This window comes from Bombyx mori, chromosome 1, assembly GCF_030269925.1.
Source record: "Bombyx mori chromosome 1, ASM3026992v2".
NCBI lineage: Eukaryota > Metazoa > Arthropoda > Insecta > Lepidoptera > Bombycidae > Bombyx > Bombyx mori.
The window spans coordinates 14,866,816-14,884,528 of record NC_085107.1 but is presented as its reverse complement, the minus strand read 5'-3'; the positions used below and the strand labels follow the sequence as shown (position 1 = coordinate 14,884,528).

The 17,713-nt window shown below is 34.8% G+C and overlaps 2 protein-coding genes across 8 annotated transcripts in view; both read left to right on the top strand.

The window, feature by feature from the left end:
- Positions 1-17,713, top strand: part of LOC101744872 (neurocalcin homolog) — a 171,930-nt gene that overhangs the window by 104,482 nt on the left and 49,735 nt on the right. The gene's annotated exons all lie outside the window — the stretch shown is intronic.
- The window catches only part of LOC101744727 (neuronal calcium sensor 2), a 163,937-nt gene that overhangs the window by 104,205 nt on the left and 42,019 nt on the right, over positions 1-17,713 (top strand). The window contains exon 1 of one of the 3 annotated variants that reach the window (XM_038011811.2): positions 719-1,195. The exons of the other annotated variants lie outside the window; for them this stretch is intronic. The gene's annotated coding sequence lies outside the window, so the exon portion shown is untranslated. Of the gene's footprint in view, positions 1-718; positions 1,196-17,713 lie in introns of those variants that run through there. 3 annotated transcript variants of the gene reach the window in all.

Here is a 17,713-nt window from a genome sequence, read left to right as displayed (position 1 = left end):
GAAATACAGAATGAAGCGATTAATAAGACTGGCCTATTGACGTTTCAAGAGTAAACAATCCAGCCTAAAACCAATAAAAACCTGTTTACTTATCAATCGCAGTATAAACGATTCAGCATTGAATATTCGGATATTTTGTCAAAAGCAGGTGTCCATGCTGTTGGACGATATTGAGAAGAAACTCGGCCTAATTAGATATAATGTTTCGCTACAATGTTCATTTAGTTTATTGTTATATAGTTTGTAGTAACTTTCAATGTTTTTATGATGTTCCCCTTTGTTCCGAAAGTAAATTCATTGTTCTAACTTCTTATTTTGTGACATCAGAGTTTTAGTGAATAGGGAAAATTTAAGCTTAATTTAATTTCTCAGTGAAAATGATTTACGTATGGGCGTAACTTATATTTAATTAGGAAAAAAATTATTTAATAACTTATCGGTTAACGCGAAAACTTTCTTATAATATGTAGAGCAAATAGAGTTTCTGGGATCGATATGTAAAGTAGGTGGGCAGGTAGTTGAATTGTTGGTGGTGTGGTAGAGGTCGACGTTGTGCGTGCATGATCGATGGTGTTGCGTGCCGGGCACGCGTCCGGGGCCCTGCACGACGTCGAGCAGCTCCTTGACGACCCTCATCCAGCACCGGTGGGGCGGCATGACGTGGCTTCTCTTTGTTTCACTCGGCCCGTCGACGCCACCGCTCTGGCTTGCGCCGCCGCGCCTACCCCACATCGCGCATGCTCGCCACGACTCTCATGCTTCCCCACTACGTCATATTTAAAATGATTCGCGGGCCAAAGTAGCTCATATCTCCTGCTACGGCGTGACCGAGTAGACATTCGGCGAAACTACAGTCCGAGTAGCTAGCGCTGCGCCACTGCAGCAATTGAGGGTTTAGTCAATTTGTCTGGTGGCAGTCAGTTGGGCACCGGGAAGGGAGCGCGCGGTGGCGCTTATATCGATCTGAAATTTTCGTGTACCCGTCCGCGTACGGTCTCTGTATATTCGCCCAGTGGTCGCCGTCGGCGCCGGCCTTGTTGCACGGTTCACGCGCCGCTTACATTTGTTTCCCTCGCGCGATCATGCCCGCCGAGTCTAATTGATAACACGACACACGCACCCGTGAGCGCACCTGAGGGCCGTACGAGCCTCATCTAACGTATTCATTTGATCGATCTCGAGCAGCGAAACTTAGGTATGTAATCATTTACTTTATACAAATTATCTAAACTTTATTATAATATTACTTTTTGTTTGTTTAGTATTTGATTAGCATTATTTTCTTCTTTTTTTTTATAACTCTTTTAATTTATTTCTTCGTAATTCTAAAATTTTTCATACGTGTTTGTGTATAAAATGTGTTCTTCTATATTTCTTTAAAGTGTTGTAGCGGGCCATCTGGTTTATATTCTAAAGTTAGACTGTAAAATCGTAAACTACAAGGAATCATTGGCGTATAGGTATTTGTAGCTCGTTTGGTTCGAGGCAATTATAGTGATCGGAACTTGATAAAAACAAATTAGTCCTAAAGCATTTTTGTTATTTCATTTATTACGCAGGTAAATATTACCAATAATAATTTAAAAAAGTAGATATCATTAAAATATTTGGATATCCGCGGTCTGAGTGAAGATTACTTGCCAAAGAAAGAGTAAAGGCAAAATAAAACAATATTAAATAAACGAATACTCATAGCTTTATTAATTTTTTGTCATTAAAATGTTGAAACAGTGACAAGAAACAAATTAAAAAAACATGGATAGTGAAGTGTAGACTAATGTGCATCGTTAATAAATATAAAGGGTCTAAGATATTATTTTATCAATTTCAGCAACTACTATTTTAATAGAGTAACGAAATATTGTTTTTACATAAGAAAAGCTAAATCGAAATATTTCCGAATAATTCGTGAAATACACTGCACAACATTTAAAAAAAGAAATAGCAATAAATTCATAAAAATACAAGGTTTTATTTTAATCATCCTTTGGGTGTAATTTTTTGAAAACGATACAATTTAATAAAATTATTGTAATACGTACAAAGGCCGTGTTTCTGACGTGACATAGCAATTCCGTTTATCTCCTTCGATATTTACACGAAAAACGTAAATATTTATCCTGCAAATTAAATAAACCTAATGAGAACGCGCGTTGAGCGCATTGCGTAATCTTATACTTAAAGATACGTGTATAAATAATATCGTTATAAACAAATATAATTGTAAAATAGTAGACGACGAAAACCAGGAGACGGAAAATTTTGAAATAATATCGATTTAACGCAATAAAAGCAAAAAGAATGTAATATAATAAAAATTAAAAAAAATAAAATAAACAGCGCTTTATTAGCTTATAAAAAACGTTTTTCTCGACAAGTCCAAGTTCAACGGGTAATTGAAATAAATAAAAAAATCCTGCATTGTATTCAAATACTTGAAAAGAATGATAATGAAAAATGCATTCATAAAACGATTTGCATACAATGCCAAGAAATAGCTCGTTTAGATATTTATTTCGCTTACAACACGCAATCTTCGATGAACCATCGCACCTAAATGCAGAACAGAATTATTCCATTCAATCGTATACAAATCGTAAACACGGGCAAGAAATTTCGAAAGTAAATTCTCTACCTGTTTCTGCTCATTTCTCATGTTTTTTTTTTTTTTCCTACCTAAGCTGAGAGCCTTGAGAGGCTATTTCAGCGTAACCCTAACGTTTGTAGGTGAGCTCACGGGGCTCAAACCTGATGACGTTGCTAACACGAACCCTAGCAAGAGTCGTGCTTCGCAGAATCTACCACCGGATCGGAAACGCGACCCACTGAGAAGATCCGGCGAGAAACTCAGTGGGCTGTGTCTGAGAGTTAATTTACTCGTCGAGCCCTTCGTCGCAAGCGACGGGTTCGACGAGAACGGTGACCGGTGCTTGAAGTACCTAAAAGCACCGTTAGTGGATCGGGAGGATCCGAGATGACGTGTAATTTCTCGGTGTGGCCTTCGTTGTATGGTGTCTGCATTCTGGTTACCGATTAACATTCGGCGGCCATGCTCATTTACAGCAATGGATACTAAATAATTCTTTCAACCAACAAGACGGTGATGTGATTTGATTATAATATGATGGTTGTTTTTGCGGCGGCGGAGATGTATAGAAATGGTAGTGCAAGGTAGAGGGGGAAGAGGTCGACCAAAGAAGACATGGATGGAGTGTGTGAATAACGATATGAGAGAGAGAGGAGTGAGTATTGAGATAACGGCTGGTAGAAGAGATTGGAAGAGAAAAATTCGCTGTGCCGACCCCACCTAGTGGGATAAGGTGGAGAAAAAGAAGAGGTTGTGTTTGCGACATTGATACATCGGCTATCCAGGTGTTCTAGATGATCAAATACATATTTATTATAAGTTGTTTAAAGTATGTATTCATACAGTATTTTTTAAAGCGACTATTACACATGACGTCCATCAGTTATTAATGTTTATCGTCCATTGGGAATTATCTAATTAGATATTGTAAGTTGCTTTGAATTTGATTCAAGAATAATAATTAGTGGAAGAAGTTCTTTTTGAGATAAGTTCTTGTTCACGGAACATCTTGTCTACCCACGCTTATTTGAAACTAGCTTAATTAATATTCGTAAAGTAACAGATTTATAACAACAAATCCCTTCCAGTGATAGTGAAAAAACAAGACCCTCTTCATTGTTCAAAGGTGCTCGTTTAAATTCTTCTTCAATTATTTCAGTTTTCAGTGAAATTTCTAAAAGATTCAGCCGTCAACGGTTTAAGTGTGTCTCAATAAATCTCGTTATTAACGTTGACCTATATTTTTTAGCTTATAAAAAAGAGAGGTATCTCAATCTGGATGTATGTTTTAAAAAAACATGATTATAGTGAAATTATTATTACAGTTGAAAGAAAAGTAATCATAGATACGATTAGGATTAGTAAATTATTGTATATTGAACAAAATTAATGCACGCCTTATCGAAACCGAGTATAATTATTTAGTAGAATTAGAGTAATAGTAGAGAAAAAGTAGAGAGTAGAAAGAGTAGAAAGAGTAGAGGTTGAATTGTACAAAGTTAGAATTCTAAAATTAATTTTTTGAAATGTTTTAAATGGTACCGCTTAGTATGACTTGACTATACGCTGATTTTTGCCTTATCGATGAAATTATATAATATTTTAGTATAACTATATTGCTACTAAAATTATAAATGTGAAAGTTAGTATGTTTGCTAGTGAATCACGAAAAAATAGCTGAATGGACTTGGATGAAATTTCGCAGAAAGATAGTCACTAGCTTGGATTAACACATAAGATACTTTTATCGTGGTAAATAATATGACCCGGACAACCCCGGGTTTATATGCTATAAACTTATCGATCGTTTGTTTTAATGGTTGGAGACTTGACAACTGTAGCCCGGAGCCCAAGTTGCTTAACAGAATCAGAGTCTTTGTTAAATTTGTTTGTTTTGTATTGTATATATGTATATTTTCACTAGTTATAACACAAGAACTTCGTCAGGGTCGTTGAATGTCGAGCGTTATAACAAATTTTTATGCAGAACTTTTCTTGTTCTTACGAATTTTATTAAATTGTACTAAATGCTATGTCACTTATACTGGATTAAATATTCTGTTGGTTTGAAAATCAGTCAAATAAGGTCAATACCCTTATACTAGATTGTTTTAAAAGCCACAGTGTGAGTAGTTCTTCTCTAAATACAAATACATTGTTTTGACTAAATCCGTCATTAAAAAAACCAGCCCGCTGAGTTTCTCGCCGGATCTTCTCAGTGGGTCGCGTTTCCGATCCGGTGGTAGATTCTGCAAAGCGCTGCTCTTGCTAGGGCCAGTGTTAGCAACACTCCGGTTTGAGCCCCGTGAGCTCACTTACATGTTAGGGCGAAGCTGAAATAGCCTCTCAAGGCTATCAGCACAGGTAGAAAAAAAAGATGTGAGATGTCGTGGGACACCGGATAGAAACGAAGTTCTTTATTATAAAAATATTAATGACAAGTTCAATTTGAGGTATAAATAGTATAATTATTCGATTATAGATTTTTATTATGATTTTTTATTGATAAAAAAAATACTACTTTACAATATTATCAACTTTATTTTATTCACAATGATTTATAAAAAATAATAATATACAAAGAAACAGCTATTTATATGAATAATAATAATAACCGTCATCGCGTAGACTATACATTAGACACTGTATAGCCATCATACTAAGACTATACATAAATAATAAAAATCTTACGTTACGGACGTTTTTTTCCGGTTAAGGTACCCCTCCGCATCGTCCCATACGGAACTTCGTTCCAAAAAAATAACAAATGTTATACAAACTTAATAAAACAAATTTTTTGGATCATTAAGTTGACAGCGAGCGGCAGTATAATGTCGGTGCGCTCTCTATGTAAAACGACTGAAAAATATTAAATTTTCTCCCCTTGTTAGCTTTGTCGCCTCCCATTAAAACGTAACCTTCGTCGCTGTGTTATTTATACTTAGGCACTTCGATACGAACTTTCTAATAGTATTACGACGAATTAGAAAAAACAAAGCCACTTACTGTAATTAGTGGTAAGCTACTATAATTACTGTAAGAACTATTTAAAAGAAAACTTTTGAAGTAGATTTATTGTAGTACTGAAATGTACGATTATTTCAAAAAAAAAGTGTGTGTGTCCGCTCCGACGCACGACTGGAGTTTACTGGATATAAAAAATTAAACGAAACAATACGAGAAATAGTTCTATATTACGACAACACGATACACTACAGATTATTAACAAATTAACGAGACACAAAACAAACGACTAACAAATATATGAAAATACAATAATGAGAGAAACGCGCGATCAGTACGAGGCTTTGTGGCGGACTGCCGGCGCATGTACTAGCATGTCACACGAAATGCGCATAACGCATTTCGTGTGACATGCTAGTACGATTTTGGTCCCCATAATTTTCATACCCCGGGCCTATATATGTAAATCGATTCTAAAGGAGTAAACTCCAAAAATAATTTTTGTTTTATATTTTTATACGTAATTCAAACATAATTAAATATTATATCGTTTTATCTAAAATGTGGGATCATCTTATCAGGAAGATGAAACTCCAAATCAAACAACTGCCAGACTTGGTATTATACTCCTTTTCTTTCGGCTAAAGAGGAAAATGGCAATTGATAATTTTCGATAAATTATTAGAATGGTGCAAATAATTTCAAATTAAAACGAAGGTAAAAGTTTGTAAAATTATTTTTTTTATTGCCCTTGTAGGCTGACGAGCATACGGCCCGGCCCACCTGATGGTGAGAGGGTACCGTCGCCCGTGAACTTCACCAATGCCATGGGCAGTGCCAAGCCGCTGCCTACGCTCAATATAAAAACAAGATATTGAAACGTTACTATTACGTAATGTAAAGCAAAACGATCGACAATAAGACAATGGGTTGTCGCTCAATTGTTTTTAAATAAAGAGCCAGGCGTCGATGTTACATGAAGACGTAAAATTACATTTCGATTCGCAAACCGGGCTCCCGGCTGACACTCAGTATGTCTGCCGCTTGTACGATTCGGAAAAACTTATTGGAACGTAAACCTCATAAATATATTTATTTTAACATTTTAAACTGCAAACAGAGGGAAGATTTATACGTACCGCGTGTTATAGTTCAACGCTGTTGTTATATCATTTTTTTGTGTATGTTTTAAAAAACATACGGTTTTCGTTTAAACATTTCAATCTTTTTATGTAGCGTAGTAGTTACCCTACATTGTATAATATATTTTTGTTTCTCTGAATGATTTATCTTCTGTATCGGTTAAGGTCGGCAGTTGGGAAAACTAATTTCATTTACTGTTAAATTCTAGTAAGAAGAATCATAAATGCCTAATTTTATTAGTTTACTTATAATTCATTAGTTCCTAATAATTATAAAAAAGTAATTGATCACCGAGAGCTACTTTAAACTATCGCCCAGTAATAGCTTTTGATGAAAATGAAATGAAACCGCTGCTCTTGCATTTATTCAAAGTATATCTAGAAAGCTGTGATGATTTGAAAAATGTTAGATAACACTTTTTATTTGATGTGAGAATTTTTGTTTGAACACTTCAGTTTCGCTATGACAGAGGGGCGTATTCGATTACTCAACTATCACCATGCGTACATATTATGCTCACTCTCGCGGCCCCCATGCTTATAAACTCTCTTCAGGTCATCCAATCCTGTTACTGCATAACGTCGGAGTACCGTGGTACATGAGGAATGTCGATCTTTGCGACGATTTAAATTTAGAATTGATACGTATCTTAAGGCAGCGTCAGAACGCTAGTTCGACAAAGTGGTGCGACATGATAACCCTCTTATCGTGACCGCCGCTAATTACATATCCAACTCAGGCGACAGGGCAACGCAAAGCCGCGGTCGTTCGAAACATGTCTTGTCGGATCTCTCTTGATACTTTTAGGCCCCACAAGTACCAGTCACCGCCCTCGTAAAATTCGTTGATTACTACGAAGAGTTCGACCCTTAGCCCCTTAGGCTACCAGCGAATAGGTAGGAAAAAACCGTACATTTAGAAATGAAAAAAAATAATCCTTGAATCTAGGAATTACTAAATAAACCTACAACATGTCGAATTATCATTCACCGGCTGATCAATAGTTAATCTTAAAAAAAAGTCTAAAACAATACGTAAAAACGAAAACATGTTTAACAATTGTGCTACTATTGTGCATACAAGTGTCAAAACGGAGAAGGGTGTATAGTCTGTCTTGTAACCGCACAATGGAAGCAGTGTGACAGTTTGTTCAAGCCGCTTTTAAATATTAGTTTTGATAGCTAACTAAAATGATATGGCACAAAGGTTGTAAGCTTACAAATGTGGAAGCGGCCCTTCTCTTACGTCTAAGTCATTGTCGCAATAGAAATGAAATCAAGCTCCTTACTGTATAGTTCAACGCTTTAGTTCAGTAATTCAGAGGGTTATGCACTTTATATATACATATATTTTAAAATTAGATAATGTATTAATATAATATAATACAAAAACGCTTTCATCAAGTAAAGAATTAGACGATACAAATAAATTAATTTCGAATACCTACGTTCCTAATGAAACATGTTTATCAAAAAAACTTATCTAAAAGCAGACAAATAACATTTATGTTTGACTATATACTGTAAAACCAGCTAATTTGCCACAGTTGATTACACAAACAAACAATGTATGTATATGTATACATAATATATTACTTAGGTACATGCGCTAAATATTTCTTCTGTGTCAAACAAACATCATTAATTGCATTTATACAAAAAGGTGTTTGCTCCGTTCATTATATGTACGTATGTGTGTATTTGAATCGATATTTTGATTCGTTGCACAGAATACGAAGCCTTGACTATAAATCACAAGTTAACATTACCCTTTTACTCTTTCCAAGAGTGCTCTCGATATACTCACGTAAACGCATTGTGTCTCACACGTGATTTTTCTGAAAGTTAATTTCATTTACATTGCCTGCTCCCGACGTCTTTGTATAGTATCCGCATAAAAGAAAACCGTATTAAACCGCTCGGTTCCTCCGTATACAGACAGGTACATTAAAGTAGAATGAAAAATGAACTTAACGCGAGACGCCTTTATGGGAGTTGCTTCCAGACACTCATGGTAGTACCTACTAAAATGTATTGTCTTTTTATTTCAGTTTATCCTCGGTTTTCGGTTTAGTGAGAGAAAAATGTTATAATTTTCGTAAATTCTGACTCACAGAACAAAGACTCTTTGTCTCGCTGCTCGTGTTATTATTTTACTTTTTTTTTTTGAAGAATACGCCCTCATCTTTTCCAAGTCTGACAAATAGTAACGTCTTTAGGAGGGGTTTAATAGGCTTCATATTTTAGCAGGAAGCTCTTCGTTCGTTGTAGTTTTCAAACTCGGCTTTCAACTTTTATGGATAGAGAATCTCAAATAGGAAACGCTGATACCATATTTAAGCATTTTACTTGTATTAAATAAAGCTAATAAAGAAATCTAGTTTTTGGAGATAAAATAAAAACATATTGTCCATATTCTCGGTTTAAATGCAATAAGATATAAGGTATTTATAGCTTGCATCTTTAGCTATAGCATTAACGTAAACATCTGATCGATATTTGCATTTTATAATCCGTTTTATTATAATCTGTTTTAAAATTAAATTTAAACTTTAAAAAAACTGTTTTGTTCTTTAAAATTCAGTCGCGTTTAGCTTTATTTCCCTTGAGAAAACACGAAACGGTAAGTCCAACACGCCCTTTGTATTTATGTGCGCTTATATTGGAGCGAACTGACATAAAAAAAGAATTCAATTTTCTAATACTTTTTCTTTGCACATACATTTTTTCTTTCATATATCGCTCTGTAATTGGATGAAAACAAAACTTTTCTACTATAACGTAACAAAACATCGTGACCCGATTCGATTCCATAAAAATCTTGAACAACCGATCATTTCACCAATTCTCTGGCTACTTTAGCTGCAATTCCTTGATTACAAAAGTTTTCCTCTTAACGGACTGGTTTCTGATCAGTCGACACATTAATTACTTTTACAAGATAAAGCGGAAACTTTTACACAAATTGGTCAATCGTTGAGAAGGAGATGCCTAACTAGGTATTTCGGTACGCTCATTTACGATACTCGTTTAAATCTATGTTACAAACTAAAGAGTTTAATTATTGATACAGCTATTTCGCGGACTAAACAAGCTTGAAGATAACTTACAATATTTAAAAACTTTACGAATTTTGTTAATAAAGAAATATGGAAGTTTAATTTAAATTGTAAATATGTACCTGCAATTGTTATTATATGAACGTCATAATTAAAGTACTACGAAGAAAGCAATATTTATGTAGTATTTATAATCTAAACTGGAACTCTATATTGCGTCTTATCTACTTATCGTCTCCATCTTATAAGACTTTCAAGATGGTGGGTTTTTTAATTTACTCAATAATTTGATAGATTTTATAAAGTACCCAATTAGCACCGTTTCTGTGAGCACTTCAGTAAGCGTCAGTAATTACGGGAGAGTCCGTTCTCGCCCATCGTACGCCGCGAACAACACTGTAAAAAGATTCAAAGTTGTGTTTTCATAAGTTCTTGAAATCAAATTATCTAGCAGCTATAATGATTGTAGAATCTTTGTATGTTGTCAATAACTTTAATGTATAAAATCCAAGCAATATATATTTGCTTGTGACAAATCGCTGCGTTAAGTCAAACTCGTATCTTATTTATACAATTTTAATAACTTTGCTGTAATAACATCTCAACAGCTTGCGTTACCACCTCCCCCCAACGTAATAGTTAACGTTATGACTGGTGACGGTCGTTCCGATCACCAGTGGGTACCAAGGCCTTGTTCATTATAGCAGTAATCCGTAGAACAGCCGCAATTCTGCTGCTATTGAAACTTCGAACTCATATGTTAATAAAGCACCTTTGGCAACACGAATTTCAAACAGACAAATTACGGTCGAAGGAGTTATAATCTAAATTTAAAATGAAGGTACAGCGAAAACAATAATCCCTTCTAAAGCATGCATGTTTATCGTGCCCTTGGCCTAGTACCTACCCGCATTAAGCGTGTCTGTCATGTGACAGATCGCAATTTCGTGACTGACCACTGTCTTCTTCACATCGTTTCCACGTTGGCATCACGGTCTGAATAAAAAATAACAAACACGTTATTTTTAATACAATAACCAATATAATTTTATTCAAATTATTAAGTCTGTGACGAGTCAGTTTGTAAACGAATGATACTTTCATTCTATCATACAATCTATCTATCTTTCATTCTACCACGAGTACAATCATACTTTTGTACTGGTGGTAGGACCTTTTTTGAGTCCGCGCGGGTGGGTACCACCACCCTGCCTATTTCTGCCGTGAATCAGTAATGCGTTTCGGTTTGAAGGGTGGGGCAGCCGTTGTAACTATACTGAGATCTTAGAACTTATATCTCAAGGTGGGTGGCGCATTTACGTTGTAGATGTCCATGGGCTCCAGTAACCACTTTACACCAGGTGGGATGTGAGCTCGTCCACCCATCTAAGCAATAAAAAAAAAAAATTAGATGAATGTAGTAAGATAATGAAATGGCCGTACACCGAAGAAAATTTCATCATCCTTCGTAACAAATCCTTTTCAACCTTACTGGGAATTCTCAATTAAGTTCAACGTGACTTATCTTCCACATCACCTCAGTTTAACTTCGCGCTTTATTCATTCAATTTCGTTTTGATGGTGTCTTTCAATTTCATGAATGACATGAAACATGAATCTCACCTAGAACTGAAAATTAGACAAAAATGCAAAAAAAAATTGAAACCAGTTTTATATTTTCCGACCTCACTTTTCCTTTCGTTGGAGCGCAAACGAAGCGCCCTTGGCATTGATTTTCGCCGAGTGGACTTTCTCCAGACGCTTCCATCTTGTAAACTACGTGAATACATTTTTCTACAGCTTTGAATACCCTGTTTTGTATTTTCAAACCGTATTAACCTTGTTTCCTACATTTTCGTTCGCTTTAAATGGATATATAAATTATTCACAAAACTGTTCTGCATACCTATTGAATAATTTCGGGTACTTTTAAATAAGGTTTAAAATTGAGGGTTCGATGACGGTCGACGTTTTTCTTAAAGGAAATGGGGTCGGAGCGTTTATAGCCTTTTTTCACTGGTAAATTAATAAAATTACGCCGCCTTGGAGCCTCGGAAAACTTTCTTGGCTTAAATGCAAATATACGTTTAATTGATGTTTCGCAACTTAACTTTTTTTTTTTTTTTTTTTTCTTTCAAATAAAACTTATATTTTAGCCAAACGTAATTTCCGTGTTTGTTAAACGTTCGCTTTTGATATAAAGAACAACGTATTTCTGTTATCCGATAGACGGATTTGTGGTTTGACATCATGGCATATTGATTTTTATAATCGCTGAATCGCTTATGAGTAGCACCGAAAACGGTACGGCAAAAGATATTCAATTCGGATTTTAATGTCGCTGTAGTGTCAGATCTTGAGTGACCCGTTACTCCAAGTTCTATATCAGATTATAAAACGGATATGGGTCGGCTCCGACGTCTCTTTGTTTCGAATAAACGGACCTTCTATTTTATTCATCAAAAGCGGTATGTGGCATCAACGAGATCTCATTAAATAATGCTAAACTACGCGAAAGTTCACCGCGAACTTCTATTACAGTTTTTGTGCCCAACCGTAAACAAATTACCCTTTTGTATTAAAACTTTAGTTTACTTTCCCTACGTTTGACCTTTTGAATTATAATAACGTTTTTTGATGTTAAATTATTTATAGCTTGAGGAGTGAAAATTACCGATAAACAAATGGATTTAAGCTTGATATTAAAAAGAGTAAACATTAGCAATGCAACATGGAACAAATTTTTATTATAAATATTAGTTAAACAATCGCATTAAAGACAAATTAAGTTCACTAAAAATTATCTCCGTTAGCCTTAATTCTTTTTATCGTTATGGTCAGCTATCGATTAAAACACGCATTTTCTCCAAAGACAAATTTACCACAACCTATCTTATCGAAACTTTCAAGGGCTCCAACATATCACGGCGCCTTAGTACCTGCTAGTTTAATATTACAAGAATATTCCGTAAAGATCAAAGTTAAAAAATACTATGAATATTCATACGAGAAGTACGTCCAATGAATGTTCCAAATTTAAGTATAAAATTGTTTGTTCTTTAAACTATAATAGTATATATAAGCTGTGTATTATACTTATAGTAAAAACTATAATTTTAAAATCCTCTAAAAAATCAAAAGAACAAAATATGCTCCATTGGATTGTTTAAAAAAAATAAGCTCTTCATCGTAGAAAGCTCTTCATCGCTAGTAAAAGCTTTCAGTGCGCACAGTAATATTCACTAATGAAAGGATTGAGAAAACACATTCTGAGAGTAAACGAAATCTTGTTTTATGAGTCCTTCAAGGATATGAGGGTTACATCTTGAGGTGGATACGAAAAATGAAACGCTCAGTAAAAGTGCCTCGCAATTTCACCTATAATGTAGCTAGTGTCTACAGATTTATCGCGTTATTCTAAAAGATGGCTTCAGGTACTGAATATAAGCGGCATTTTTCATTACCTTGTCAGCCGCTCAACCTTGACACGAAACTGCGTGAAATCACCAAATACTCGCTCCAAAGACTTCGCGACCCCTTTGGCCGTGGACTGCTAGACGAACTATGTTCACAGAGATAAATTTTTAACCTTTACCTGGTTCGGAATTCATTTTTAGCCACCACCACCGATAAGGACTATTTTTAATTTGACATGGATGTCTAGTAGAAAATGTCGATAGATTATTTTTATGAAGTATTTATAATGAAAGGTATTTTCAGAGAAACATTTAGACTAATCGTTAAAATAAAAAGTGTAACAAATTCTCGTATACAAAACAACGTTATAAAATAAGATGTGAACATAAATTTAACGTTTTATTTTTATACGTAAATAAGAAATTACCGGATGGTCATGATCCATGTGAAATAACATGTTCGACGTACCTTTAATATGTTAATATGCTATCTAATAATATCTCGACGTTTTAAAATGACGAACCCAGCTGGTTCAAACGCTCTGTAGAGTGTTCCAAAATATTATAATATTATATATTATGAGGGTTCTCTCGACGTATTCCAGACATTAATGGCGCACGTGACGTAGTTGAGATACTAGAGATCCCAGTAATGTCACCCAAAAGCCTTTACATAAGAACTTTAACCTATTTATCACAACTAAATTCTAAATAGCTCATGAATTTGATACAAAGGAAATATCTGCTTCGTAAATGAATAAAGCGAATAAACGGCCGTCTGGTGTAGTGGTAAGTGACATGGTCACTACACAAGGGGGTCGCGGGTTAGAATCCCGCCAAGGGAAGATATTCGTATGATAAATATAAATGTCTTTCCAGGGTTATGGGTGTATATTAAATATATGTATGTGTATAATAAAAATATTATATTTATTTCCGTTATCTGGTACTTGTAACACAAGTTCTTTACGAACTTAGCACGGGACTAGTTAACGTGGCGTGATTGTTAGTAAATATATTTAAATATTTATTTAAACCATGTGGATACCAGTTTTGAGACATTAAGTATTATTTGTTCCGCGATTGAAATTATTTGAAAAAAGTTTTGTTGATCTGAAGATTTATATGTTGAAATTCGAATTCCGCTCGGTTGCTTCATTGGGTTATTAAGAGGACGTTCTACTTTGACACGAATTTTCAAAAAGATACATGATTTTTTTATTGAGCTGCAGCCGTGGTTCATTAAAGTTTAAAGCAAATTTATCTTTACACTGAATACGGAAGTTTTATCAGATCTACGATACGTCTAACCTGAGAGTAGGTTGATCTGTATCTTATTTTAAGTAAAAATCATACATGTGACGAGAAACGACGAAAATCATTACAAATTTCTTTACAATTTGTGATAGGCACATGTCTGTGATGTCATGTGAGTTTCATTATGTCGTAGTGAAATGTTACAAAGTACAATACTATAAAGGCAAGAATGTCAATGAAATTAGTCCCGAATCTTGGAGATGGCCTGGGATCTTTCCGTGGAATTGAAAGTGACGACGCTATCTTCTTATGGCACTTATGCACGATCTTAAAGCGGAGAGAGACCCTCGGAAATTTGTGACATCCGTAAAATTTCATTAAGTCGCATAACGGGCTTATTATTTCAAAATCAAGAATCTTAATGAGTAAAACATCGAACACAACTGATGCAATATATTATATTTTAACATGCATAACGTTAAAAAATATATATTCCATTTTACGCTATATACGAGTAGAATTAAAATGTTAGTGCGTAACATTTCGGCTTTGTGTTTGTAAGCGGATTTGTCGTTTACAAATGAATGTCGGGTCTAGATCTTTCATTTATATGTACATAATACATTTTTTATTTCTATATGTATGTTTTCCGTGAACGATAAGTATTCATTCTAGATGTCAGGTCTCACACATAAAATGTGGTATTTTTTCATCGTACATTACTAAGGTATTCCTTAGGCTTAGGTTTTTATCAGGAACATAACTTTCCCGTAAATGTTGCACGCAAATATGTAGATGTTTCAATTGCTTATGATAAATTAAAAAAATATTCCAATTCGAACAAGCCATTTGTAAAATACTTAATTTATACAACCTACTGTTTTTAGGCTTGCTTTTTGGGTCTCTGACTATTAAATTAGTGAATGATAAGTGATCGAAATATTTTCATAGACAAACTTACAAACGAGTGGATTTATTTTTTTATTCTAAAATCAATATCTTTTAATTTTATGTCCTAGCATGTTTTAATTAAAACCTTCATGCTAATGATTAATACGAATGACTAACACGGTAACTAATGATTAATCAAAACTGTTTTCAAGATTAAAATAAAATGTAGTTTCTCACTACCTTAAAACTATTTAGAAGCAACGGTTCTATATTTCTCTGTATTCATAACTTATTTTATAGTTTCAAGGATAGAAAAATATGTTTTTTGATGGCAAAGGAGCACACGATAAATTCCAATACGAGCAATCACTATCACTGAGGTCAGTAATGCTAGTAGCGCTAGTACAGCCTTAGTTTTAGTGGATGAATGCTTTGGATTCAGACAGTTTTGTAATGAAATACGTACTCAACAAATGTTCACGATTGACTTCCACCGTGAAGGAATAGCATCGTGTAATAAAAATGAAACCAGCAAAATTATAATTTGCGTAATTACTGGTGGTAGGACCTCTTGTGAGTCCGCGCGGGTGGGTACCACCACCCTGCCTATTTCTGCCGTGAAGCAGTAATGCGTTTCGGTTTGAAGGGTGGGGCAGCCGTTGTAACTATACTTGAGACCTTAGAACTTATATCTCAAGCTGGGTGGCGCATTTACATTATGGATGTCTATGGGCTCCAGTAATAACTTAACACCAGGTGGGCTGTGAGCTCCTCTACCCATCCAAGCAATAAAAAAATAATTAAGGATGCGCTTGTGATGAGCGGTGCTGTTGTATTTATACAATCATCTTTTCTAGACGATCAGACCATCTTAAATAATTATTTAGAGCTGTGCCATGGAATCTACGGCACTAAACACATAGGGAACCGAATTCCCTCCCGAAACTCTGAGATCAGGGTTATCGAAAACCTAAACGATCCCGTTCTGTATGGATTCAAATGAAGCAAACTGGTACTGATATTTAAAACTTGCTTGTTAGCTTATTCTCAGCAATTTTCTTAGTGATGCTTTTGTGTATTTTCCTTTTTTTCCCGGGGGCTGAACCTCATACGAGGTAGCTTCTTTTTCCAGTCAACTTTATTTCTTTTCTCTTCAGACCAGACGAACTTAATTCTGACATTTAGATATAAAAATTCATTGTTTCATCTTCATAAAAAAATGACATTTTGTCTCCGTCATTCGTTTAGGTAAAAATACCGATGAACGTTGATAACATTTTCATGGAACGCACGATTCTTAATCTGGTATCGATCGCGCCCCTGAAGAGGAACCACTGCCGCTACAGTGCGTGAAGAGGCAAAAACCTCTTTAATCTATACATATAAATAAAATTGGAGTGTCTATTTGTAATATTAAAATAACCGCTTTTTACTACATGCATGTGAATAATGAATACGGTGCATACATCAAAATAACATTTTTTACAATTTTTGTCTATCTGTCTTTCTGTCTGTTTGTTCCGGCTAATCTCTGGAACAGCAGGACCGATCTTGACGGGACTTTCACTGATAGGTAGCTGATGATATAAGGAGTAACTTAGGCTACTTTTTTTAGACTAGCTTCGCCACTCGACTCCACCCGCCGTACGACAATAACCGCGGGTAACATCGCGGGACTCAGCTATCAATAATAAAACTTAATGTTTCCGAAGCGAAGCGAGGGCGGGTCGCCAGTCATTTATAAATCTTAAAAGGAAACCTAAACAAACATGTTCGACGACAATATTTGTGTTATTTTCTTTTTGTTATATATAATGTTAATATTTACCGACCGAATACTACCTTATAAACCGAAAACTTTATGAATTCGATATCAGTCCGTTTTGATAGCGATACCGATGGAACAAACATAGATTTACATTGTAAATTTCCTTTTTGAATAATACGTTTCTCCGATTGAATACAATCCGGTATTTATGTCGTTGAATAAATGAAATTGTTTGATTCTTGATAATGCGTTTCACTGTGATAAGTATGTACTCTCTGCGCTATTAAATATTACGCGATGAAAGTTTACAAAGATTTAAAATCTTCATTAAATAATCTATTTATATGTATGATTCACAATATGAACAATGTTCTTGATTATAACACACAGTCAAACTTGAAACGTGTTGCTTAATGTGTATTTTCGTATGTGATATTGTACATTAAGGTAAAACTAGAGGTCCCGCAGTAGTCGAAATTCGACTATAATTAATTGGAATTTGAAGTTTGTACACTATTATGATTGTCTATACTATCTATATCTATACTAATATTATAAAGAGGAAATATTTGTTTGTTTGTTTCGAATAGGCTCCGAAACTACTGGACCGATTTGAAAAATTCTTTTTC